Consider the following 11,324-nt stretch of genomic DNA (forward strand, 5'->3'; position numbering starts at 1 on the left):
CTGTGAGACTTCAGGGTCACTTTTCACCCAGGGCCAAAGAGTAACTTCCTAGGCAGAGTGTGAAGGCACAAACCTACAGCCAGAGCACTGCGGGGACATGGGGAGGAACAGGGAGGAGTAGACAGCCCAGACCCTAGGAAGACTCCAAGGAACAGTGGCGCCCCAGCTAGGAAATGGGGTGAGCAGGGCAGGCAGGCCCAGACACCCAGGCTGAGGCAGGGGGAGGTGGGGAAGAAACCTTTGCCAAGAGTGAGGCAGCAGAAGGGCCACGGAGAGGCTGCTGCAGAGACAGCAGGTGCCACTTCAGAGGCCCTCAATCCTGTCCTGGGTCCTTGTGCAGCCAAGCAGCTGAGAACCCCGGGGTGCTGCCCAGTGACAACACACTGCAGAGACGCCTCACACTAAGGCAGCCTTAGGCTTCTCCAATCCCTGCACCTGCCCAGCCCTGTTCTGGGGCCCCTGCGACCTCGCCCCCGTGGAGAAGGGCACTGCCCTGGTGGGCATCGAACTTGGAGTAAAATCCACATCCTTGCCACAACCCCACCTCAGCTTCTTCATGGAAAAGGGGTCCAACGTCAGGGCCAGACAAGACAGGCCCTGTGAACCCTGCCATTGCACCCCATAGTGGCTTCAAACCAATCTCTTGCAGACAATACACAAATTTAAAACAGCACTGGGATGACATCTACCCTAGAAAGAATGGCTATCGTGTAAAAATCAATAACATCCTGGAGGAGCTGTGGGGAAAAAGCCCTCTCTACTGGTGATGGGACTGAGGACTGCTGTAAGCACTGTGGGAACCAGTGTGAAGATTCCTTTAAAAACTAGGACTGGAGGTCTCATGAAAACCAGTTATTCCCATCTAGGTACGGTTTCCAGAAGAATTAAAAACATTATACCACAGTGATGGATTTGTAGCCATGTTTACAGCAGCACAATTTGCAATAAATTCTTAGAAACAATCCAGATGCCCATCAACCAAGGAATGGATCACAAAAATGTGTGTCTGTTAAATCCAATGGGGTACTGCTCAGCTGAAAGAAGGATAGAGAGACTTGTGTAGGTAAAGGGATGCGACTGCAGGCCCTTCTGTAAGGGAAACAAATCAGACCCATTGTACAAACATTGTATTGTGAACCTAATACGAGAAACTCCAGTATAGCAATGAGAGGAAATATACATTAGCTATTGTGAACTAAACTGTTCAAAAGATAAACTACTGGGGAACAGGGAAAGGAAGGTAAAAAATTATATATCCAGATAGGTAAGACGGTTATACAATAAATTTTTCTAAGTTCATTTAAAAGAACACTTAGTGCTAGGTTTTGATTTGTTTTGTATTTTAGGGAAGGATCTACAGGGTGTTGAGAGTCTCACTACTAGATCGGATTGATAGTGATCCGCCTGTTTACAGCCTCCCAAGAGCTGGGATGACAGGCCAGCACCACCACCCCCAATCTCAGTTGCGCTCTCAGCCTGCCCTGGGTGCGGGGCCGGCACGGTAGGCCAAGGGATCAAACCCCTGGACCCTTCCCCTACTTGCAGACACTTTAGTCTGCTGAACTTTTTGGCCTACCCTAGTGCTAATATTATGTGGGCATATTATGTGCCTATATCTTGTATTCTGAGGAACTACTACAAGAAAATTCCCACTGTATGGACCAGACTAGCCTGTTCTGAAAACAGCTCCATTGTTATCCTTTGTTTTGATGAAATGAGGGGAGAAAAATAACCTGGTTCCGGAGGAGGTAAGGCGGAGAACATTCCCACAGCCACTTTCTTGTACTGCGGGGGGTGGTCTTCTCACCTCACACAAAAAAGTCTGAAGAGCAGAAGCTCTGAGTCACTGTTACTCTAAAGGATCAGTACTGGGGTGTGGGACAGATCATAACAGAAAAGAACATTCAGACAAAGAGCTGAGACTGAAAAATGAGAGGGCAACTATCTAGGTGATGCCTAGCAAGGGACACCAAGAGAAAGTGGGATGGGCCTGTTTGGGGAGCTCCAGGGAGCTCCATGGAGTGGTGCAGGCAGACCCTGAAGGAGCAGAGGCCAGGCAGAGGAGCACTGGAGGCAGGGTGTGTGCTCACTGTCTCAGTGCTGCTTTCCTGACAGAACTGGACTGGAGCTGGGGATTTCCTCCCCAGGAAGTGCTTGCATCTCTGTGGCAGTCTGTCCCGTGAGGCTCTACTTTTCCTGGGACCCAGCTCACTCCTGTTCAGAACAGTGGTGTCTCTCTAAGGGAAGGCGTATCTCTACCTCAGGGCAGTCTGTATCAGCGGTTCCTTCCTCCCACGAAATGGGCACTGCGCAGCAGCCATCTCATACAAAATGATTTCAAGTGATTAAACATCCACCCATGGACCTTGATACTTTTGCTTCAGAAAGACCTGAAGGGAACAAGAGTGTAAGGTGCCCCCAGGTACAGTCACCTCCTGGCCAGGAACGAATTTGAAAGCTATACCAAGTTCACTTCCCTTGGGGTGGCCTTCCAAATCCATAAGGATATTTTCAGATGTTAGAACTCATGCACAATCCCCAGTGCATGACAGTACTACACTGCCTCCACCAGCTCTGGGACTATCCCCGGGCCAGGCCGTCTTCTCCAGCAGTCTGTTGCTCTTAATCCTCACAGTGTTCCCAGATAGGCCTTTCCCCCTTTCAAACTGGGGAACAAAGGGAGGGGATGTTCCCAGGGGTCAGATTGTGCTCCTAGGTGTGCCTTTTCTCTCCTCATACAAATTAAAAAGTCAAGTCTGAAGAGCCCTGGGTGTGAGCCACTGATTCTCAAATTGTTGCAGTCTGGGGAAGGCTGCAGATTACAACAAAAAAGAAAATGCAGCTGGAGAAAGCTTAGCTGAAAAGACAGCAGGCTGGAGTAGGAATGTGAGGGGCGGCACCACAGGCAAGCAGGGGCACCATGAATGGACTGAGCATACATATCCCTGGCCAGTCACTAGGCTGTAGCCCAATGTCTCTCTCCATCTCTCAAGCCTGTGTCCTCTCCTAGCAAATGGAGGTGGACGCCACCTCCTGCTGTTCAGTTCTGCTCTTGGGGCTGCCGTGCCTCAGCACGGCTTCTCCTGTCCCTCTGTGACCTGCATCAGAGACAGGCTGCTTCCTGGGGACAGATCCCCTCTGGGGCTGCACTGTGGTGGACCCCGGGGGTTGGTTCTGCTGTTCCACATCAGGTGTCATCCTGGTGCCTGAACCCTTCCGTGGTACACTACCTCTTCCCTTGTCCCCAGGGCTTGCCTTCAGTGTCCACTAATATTTCTCAGTTAGAGGTACACATGTAGAATCCCCAGGTTGGGACAGAACTGCACTGCCTCTACTAGTTTTTGGAATATGCCCTGGACTTTCTTCTTCAGCAGGCTGCTCCTGTTTGTTCTCACAATACATTGAGAAAAGTCTTTTCCACTATTGTACTCCTTGACCAGAAATACATTGTCCCACGTTTGCAAGCACCTCCAATAACTGCATGATATTGTGGTGCTGACGAGCCTTTAGGAAGGTGACCTCTCTGCTATGGATGTACATCTGACTTTTTCCTTGTGCAGAACCTTCACAGCTGCCCTGCCTTTGCTTGTGTCTCCATGAACCTCTGCATGGGGTGCTTGCGTCTTCAGAGGCAAATGCCCCTTGAATCAGCTTCACGTGACACGTTCAGCCCCGTTGAGGAGCCCAACAGAGTGGGAAGCTGCTTCTGTGTGCCCGGGCACCCAGCAGGGCAGAAAACCCTCAAGGGCTGCCCATTTCCTGGAGTGCCTTTCAAAGGCCTCTCTTGTCATTGGGCTCCACATGTCATTTTAACATTTTCTCTCTGCACAAGGGACTTTTGTGCAAGGCTATCTGGGCCCTCCTTGGCCTCTCTTCTCTCTTTTCTTGGGGTACAAGTGGTTTTAAATAACAGGAAAGGATCTTGTGCCCTTTGTATTTGTCTCAGGTGAGCTCCTGGGGCCCATCACATGTCCATTGGATTCCGAGCTCAGACTTGGTGGCTTTTCCTCCATTCCATGACTGCTTAAGGAATGACATTTAATTACCATCCAGTGTGTTAAAGTTGTATACAAGTGTACCTTTAAAGAAACAATCTGTCTTTTTGTCTTGAAAGCCTTGTGTGGGTCTTCTGCATGGGGATTGGAACTGGAAGGCCACTGGGCCAGGCAGAGCTTCAGCTGTGTCCTAGTGGGCCCTCTTGTGCTTTTCCATTGATTTGTGGTTCTAGTGTAAAGGACAATTGGTCCTCTGGTCCCTGGATAGTGTCTTCCTGGAACACAGCCTTCTCGGATCTTCTTCCTCGCCCCTCCAGCCCCACAAAGAAAGCCACCCTGCTCTGGCCTCTCTCCTGATGCAACAGCTCTGGCCACCCCGAGGTCCTTGCCTGTCCCCAGCTGCTTTCTCCTAGCTCCTGCCTCTCCTTTCTCCTCTCTGTGTCCCCTCTCAAGGGTGTGGGTGGAGGAAATCGTGCCTGTGTCGTCCTCCTCCCTCAGGGACACCACTCCTTCCAGCCCTATGTGGACCTCACCTGGCATTATGGGACTGCCCTGTTGCCCCCTGTTCTGAGAGGGCCATCTCTCAGCCCCCTCTGACCATCAAAGGTGGTTTCCCTCTTCCTTGAGTGCAGCGTCCATCAGAGCTCTACGCAGTGCTGCTGCTTCTTTTCCTGGACAGTCCTACAGATGTGGGGAGAGATTCCAAGTCAGGGCCTCCATTGTCCCCTGGCAGTGTATTCTGGAGTGCTTCCCCTCCTGAGAATCCATGGAAGGTGAGGCCTGCTTCCATCCCCACCTTCAGATTTCAGTGGAAGCTCTTCTCCTCAGGATCTCCTGAGGCAGGGGTGGGGGGGGGCAGAAGGGTGTTGGAATCACAGAAAGGGCAGAAAACCTTTCCCTGAAAGGACCTTCAAGGCCTGGGACTGCACAGGAGGGAGCAGGTCTGCAGGCTGCCACGAAGCTCATGTGACATTGCCCAGGGGTAGCTGATGGTGAAAGGCAGCTGGATGGGCACACGGCAAGAGTCTGGAACAGTGCTTGGGGGAGGGCGGGCACTAAGAAAGCAGCACTGAAATTGTGAAGTTTGGTCTGAGGGTGACTGTGGGTGACCTAGTGTGGGCAGGGAGTAGGCAGCAGTCACTCCATGGGCTACACAGTGTTACCACAACACAGTAGTGAAAAGAGCACAGCTGAGAATCATATAATGCCTGGGCAGCTCATAGGACCAGGAGAAGCAGCAGGAACTTTGCCCTGCTAGGGTCACGCACTTGGTAGCCAGGTTCCTGTGGGTGGCCACAGTGTGACATATGGGGGTTCGGTGAGATCAAGGCTACGTGGAATTGGTGATCACAACACAGCACGGGACACACTCAGGAGTCCCAGCCCTGTGCTGCTAGGCCAGTGTCAGCCTTTGAGAGCCTCAGCACCTCAGGGGCGAGTCTCAAGGACTTGCCATGCTGAGCAGGGGCCAGGCTGGGCCTAGGGTGCTGTGGTGTTGCACAGAGGAGGATAAGTGGGTCACTGGCAGGGTGGAGATTGGACCCTGTGCTGAGCACCACCACAGGCAGAGAAAAGACAGTGGGGACAGTTTCACAGACAGTGCGCCCCAGAACAAAGTGCTTAAGGAGCTTGAAACCAATGTCCTGGGAGAAATAGCTCTAAGGTAGTTGTCCCCACCTGCTACTATGAGGTGACACAGCCCCCTCACGGGAAGCACCTGCATACTCAGCCTCCATCAGCATCGTATGTATCTCTGCTATCCTTTACTTACACTGGGGCCACTTGCCACCTTGTGTCTCCAATGCCCTGGGCTGGCTGGAGGTGCAGGGCATGGCAAGGGGAGGCTGGCAGTGCATGCTGATGATAAGAATGGGCAACAAGGAGCTTCTGCCACCCTGTTGCCCTGTGGGCCTCACCTAAGGGAAAAGAGAGTCAGGGCAGGCACCAGGCTCTCAGGCCCATCCACTTGGGAGGGAAGACAAGGGCTCAGGATCTGTGGGTGATGGTGGCACTTCCTCTCTATTCACATCCCCACCTGGATTCAGAGGCTCCACTCTGAACCTGAAGGAGAGCCCTAGGAGTGCCAGGTTTTAGAGCAGCAGGAAGGTCACTGTGATAGATGCAGAACTGGTGCTGAACTTCTTATGCCCAGCACAACTGAACTGGCGTGCTGGTGCGGGAGGCCCACGTGATGGTGTTGCCAGTAGCATAAGAGGCAGAACTGGAGAAGAGATGAGAGCTGTTGGGAACTCTTGGCTTTCCCAGAGGTGCTTGCCATGCTGGCTTTCCTGATGCACTCACTGTTCTCATCATGGAAGGAGCTCAGGACTTTAGCGTTGCTGAGAATGACTGCGACTCACTCTGGGCCAGCTCTGATCCTCACACTGAGCATCACTTCCCGGCTTCAGAGGGGAAGTTGGTGCACTGCTCAGTCTCCTGGAGAAGCTCGTCACGTTGGCTCTCCTGATGGGAAGTCAGCTTTCGTCATCATCAGAGGAGCTGAGAACCTTGGTGCCACTCAGGATGGCTGTGGTGCTTCTCTCCGGATCTCTTGTTCTTTCAGCATTGCTTCCAGGCACCCACACAGATTCCTCAGCCTGCTAGCACAGATCCTTCTTCCCACTGGGACAGATCTAGCTTCCACCACTGACCTTTGAGCCTTCCCAGTGCAGACCCTTGAAGCAGACCTGCATAAGACATTGTCATGGGCTCGAGGCCTCCAGCTGAGCTAGTGGGAGGCATTGTTATGGTCTCTAGGTCTTCATCTGGACTCCTGGAGGACAGTACTGTGGGACCAGGCCCTGAGCTGCATTATTTGGTCTTTATTGTGTGGACAAATTTCTCATACTCTTTGTGTATGATTCTTTGGTGACTAGTACAAAATAATCTTATGATTAAGCATCCTGTATTGTACTGTTTTCCCTTTCAAACCTCAAACTACCAGTCAGAATCTGATAACTGAATTTCTTTCTCCTCACAGGACTGATGTTCTTCCGTGGGTCATACCCCATCCCAGTCATGATTTTAGGATCAAGGCCTTTTTGCTCTTGGGGAGACATTAGGAGGATGACTTGGGGAATGTGCATCCCACCCTCCAGTGCTGCAACACTTGGTTTAAAGTAAGGTGTGTCCTGCAATTGCAGTGTTGTGATCGTGGCGGTGTGATCCTCAACTTGGTTTTGAAGTTGTATGGTGAAATAGTAGGGAGACAAGTATGTCCCCTGTGGTCTAGGGAAGGCTGGGCCTTGGCTCCCCTGGCCACAACACAGACAGGTAAAGGTTTTCCATTTGGTCTGCAAGATTGGTTAAAATCCTTTGAGTGTGGAAGATGGGCCCTGCTCTAGTATCCAGGGCTGAACATTCATAGGGAGATGTGGAAAGAGGATTCCACCTCTGAAACCAGCAACATCTTTAGAGCAGCTTGGTCACAGTTTGAAAACCTGGTTGAAAAGAGAGATAACAGAAAAGAGGGAAGATATCGTGACAAAACAGTGCAGGCTTTTTTTTTTTTATTAAAAAGTGTACAGAGTTTAATGTGTCTGACCCAAATCTGCAAATTGTTGGCAAATAAAGGTTTCTGGAGCCAGGGGAATGGCTCAGTGGAATAAGTGCTTCCCTGGCAAGCGCAAGGGTCTGAGTTCAATCCCTGGTTTAAAAAAATGTTCCTCTGAGATCTCTTTTGAAGGGTAGAGCCATACAATCGGTCCTACTTCTATCCCACCCACAGGGCAGTTTCTTCTCCTGCCCTCCTGCTCACTGGCTCCTTTGCCTTCTTTCCTGATGCCCTTCTAACCAGACTCGGCACAGAGCCTGGGCATGGCTGATGACAAAGCAGCCTGGTGTGTGTGGCCCCTCACGGATCCCTGTCATTACCTTCATGCCTTCTGGGGCCGAGGCTCTGGCTGGCTTCCTTCTCTGTCCCTCCTCACACCTGCCACTGCCAGCAGCTCTGCTCCCCCTTGTGATGGGGCTAGTGGTGTGGGGGAGGCAGGAGAGCTGCTGGGTCTCAGTGCTGCATTGAGGGCACAGACACCCCCAGTCTGAGTGGAGGTCAGATTGTAGGGTGCTCTCTTCAGTGCCTCCAGGAAGAACTGTTCATTCTCTAGGAAGGCACAGTCCTGCTCAGCTATGTGTTTCAGCAGTACCAGCATGGCCCAAAGGTGCGAGGGGCCAGGGCTGGCCAGCAGCTGGTTGTGCTGATGGGAGGCAGGTGCAGAAGCCACAAAGGCGGAGGCAGCACAAAGGCTGCAGGGTGCTGGGCCCCGGGCCCTGGGAGGAAGCTACCAGCAAGGCAGGTCCTGTCGCACGTAGTGAAGCTGCAGCCTCCGCTGGACCAGGCTCAGGTGCTCCTGGTGCACACGCTCTTCCTGCTGCCAGAGCTGCTCCTGCTGCCGCTGCAACACCTGCACCCTGGCCTGATGCTCAGACTGCATCTGCCAGGCCTCATGGAGCTCAAGCTTGCCTTCCTCATAGTTCTTAAAGGCCGCCTTGCTCATGTGCTCCATCTCCTCTGCTCGGAGCTGCAGGCTCAAGGCTGGCCTTGACCTTCTTTTCCAGTTGCAGGCCTACCGCACCCGTGTCACAGCTTCCCTCTCAGTCGCCAACTGCGCCTCCTTACCCAGAGCTCGCTGGCCCTGACCTTCAGTTCTGCTTTCCTTGGCCAGGCTGATGATGGTACCCTCCTGCTGGGTGTCTCCCTGCAGTGCCCACTCCACCTCACACTCGGCCCACGCTTTACTCAGCTTCTGCTGCGTGGAGAGCTCTGCCCACTCCATGGCCAGGTGCTCCCGTTCCTCCCCACACTGATGTATGACGGACTTCTGCTCCTTCAGCAAGGTGCTCTTGGCGCTTTCCAGCTCCTCACTCTCCATGCTGATCTGCTGGACCATCACTTTCCTCTGCTCCTCCAGGGCACACTGCATGGACTCCACCTTGCAATGCTCAGCATTCACTCACCAGTGTTCCTGTTCCATGAGGTAGCTCTGCTCACTGAGGCATGCCTCCATCTTCCCAGTGTCCTCCTGGAGCCAGCCACGCTCTGCCACGTCACACTGCTGTTGGTCTACCACAGCTGCTCATCTCACTGCCAGATGCCCAATTCCTGCTCCTATGAGGTGGTGAGGTGCAAGGCTTCCACACAGAGGCCAGTTCATTCAGGCTGCTGGAGAACTTCTCTGTCTGCTCAATGACACCATTAAGGGACTGCTGCAGCTCACGGGGCTGAATCATCTCTTGATCTTTTTCCTGCTCAGCTGGGGCCATCGGGTGCTGGTGCTGAGCCAGGAGCTCAGTGGGGCCAGCTCAGCCTCGTGGCAGTTGGATAGGTACTGGGCTAACAGTTCCCCATTCTCTCTTGGGAGACACTCCTCCCACTGCTGGTATGATGTTTCTAGCACCTTGATGCTGCCTCTGTATGAACACTCAATGAGCTCTAGGTCTGCCTGGTGCTGCTGCTGCAAACTCTGCAGCAACATCCTGTGCTGAGCCTGCTCCAGCTCCAGCTTCCACACCTGGACAGGCACAGGGAGCACTGTGGGTTCCTGGGAGCTCAGGAAACAAGTTGCAGGTTCAGTGTAGAAGGGTCTCCAGAGGCTGTTTTCCCCTTTAGGTCACCTGCAGAGAGGGTTAAGGTGGCCTGACTGCAACTTGAGGGGGACCCTCCAGCATCAGGCCTGATGGCCCGTGCTTTGCGCACTGCTGTTCCTCCTAAGGTTCTTCCAGCAGCTGCTTGATCAATTCCCTGAACGCAGGCAACATGTTGGCTGCCAGGAGAGGCAGAACTTGCTGTGCTCACTGGATTCAGGGTCTTATAAGCCCCAGTACACTCCTCTCTGGCCAGACCTTGGGACTTCTCCTGAGATGAGATGTGGCTTAGCCAGTCCTCCACCTCTTCTTTCTCTTGGGATGCTCTCAGCTTGGGAGCTTGGCTGGATTTGACAGGGGACACGGCACCCTCAGCTGGTAACTCTGTTCCTGAGGAGGTTTGAGGAGGGGCAGAATGCAGGCCCAAGGCTGAGTGCTGGCTCACAAGAGGGGCAATGGAGGGTGGGAGTCTCCTCCTCTGGGCTCTTGGATGGGAGAGGCAGGGGGCAGATCCAAGTCTTCATCCTTGAGGCCCAACCAGTCAGCTCCTCCCCTTCTGGGGTGGATGGGGCTGGAAGCTGCTGGAGGGCCCCATTTGGAGCCCAGTTCTCCCTTGGGGTCTGGACCACTTTCTGTTAAGAATCTGACAGACTATTGGCAGGACTTCCGGCCCTCTGAGGAGCCCAAGGTAGGCTGGTAGGCCCAAAGGTGAGGACTTCGTCATCCCAGGTGTCTTCTTTGTCTTTTTCACTGGCTGTCAACCTGCCAGCAGCTTTGGGACTACAAGGCAGCTCTTCTTTCCCAGAACCCTTTCCTGCTCTTTTGTCAGAGGCTGGAGACTTCTTCAGACCCAGGAGATCAGCATCCATGTCATCTAGATACTTTCTGGCCTGTAGCAAGGTCTGTGGGTCTGGATCTGAGACATCAGCCACCTCAGCATCAGCTCCTGCCAAGCCTCCCAGAGTGTCAAAGCCTTCATCTGCCCACAAGGACCTTCCTCTAGCCTTTGAAGGAGTGAGCTTCGGAGATACATCTGTGGCATCTCTATTATAAGGAACTGGTTCAACAGGCATCTCAGGGAGTATCATGCCGTTAATCGAGAGTACAACAAGGATGTCATCCACGGAGCCTTTCAAGCCTTTCTTGGGTTTCGGTGCCTTCTCAGGGTTCTGGGAAGATGCGGCACACATCTCCTGCATGGCACTGTCCAGATCACACAAAAACTGACCACAGCAGGCTCACCTTCCCCATTTGAAGATATCAAAATCTACTTCCATAAACTAAAAATTCCATAGAGGGGAGAGATTCTGAGGAGAAGCAAGGCTCTGGATGATAACAGACTTTTTCAGGCTTCTCCAGTCCTTAAAATTCAGTGCTTGGGATTTCCTCCCAGCTGGGCCTGTGGCTGGGTTCTGCCAGAGCTCCAGCTTGCGCCCCCAAGACCCCCTTAGCTGTCTCAGCCGCTGGAGACTGTGGCGCGGTGTATCCTGGGAACTGTAGTCTACAGCATGCTCAACCCCAGTTAGAGACTGGAGGAGAGCTGGCAGGAAAGCCACACTTCCCAGCATGCATTTCGGCGGCCAGGCTGGTTTATGGTTGAAGCTCAGAGGGGTCTCTCTGTGGATGCATATCAGAGGGGTCTCTTATAGTCTAAGAGACTTTTGTTTTTATAGCATTCTTTGGTGCTCTTTTGAGGGGTGCGTTGGAGACATGGCAGGCTGATGTGTTCTCTGTGACTTGCTGATA

General features: G+C 52.9%; 1 pseudogene; it reads right to left on the bottom strand.

Moving 5' to 3' along the window:
• Positions 1–7,870: 7,870 nt before the first annotated feature.
• Positions 7,871–10,777, bottom strand: LOC101590468 (annotated as a pseudogene).
• Positions 10,778–11,324: the final 547 nt, after the last annotated feature.

This window comes from Octodon degus, unplaced genomic scaffold (genome assembly GCF_000260255.1).
Source record: "Octodon degus isolate 3935 unplaced genomic scaffold, OctDeg1.0 scaffold00350, whole genome shotgun sequence".
Taxonomy (NCBI): Eukaryota; Metazoa; Chordata; class Mammalia; order Rodentia; family Octodontidae; genus Octodon; species Octodon degus.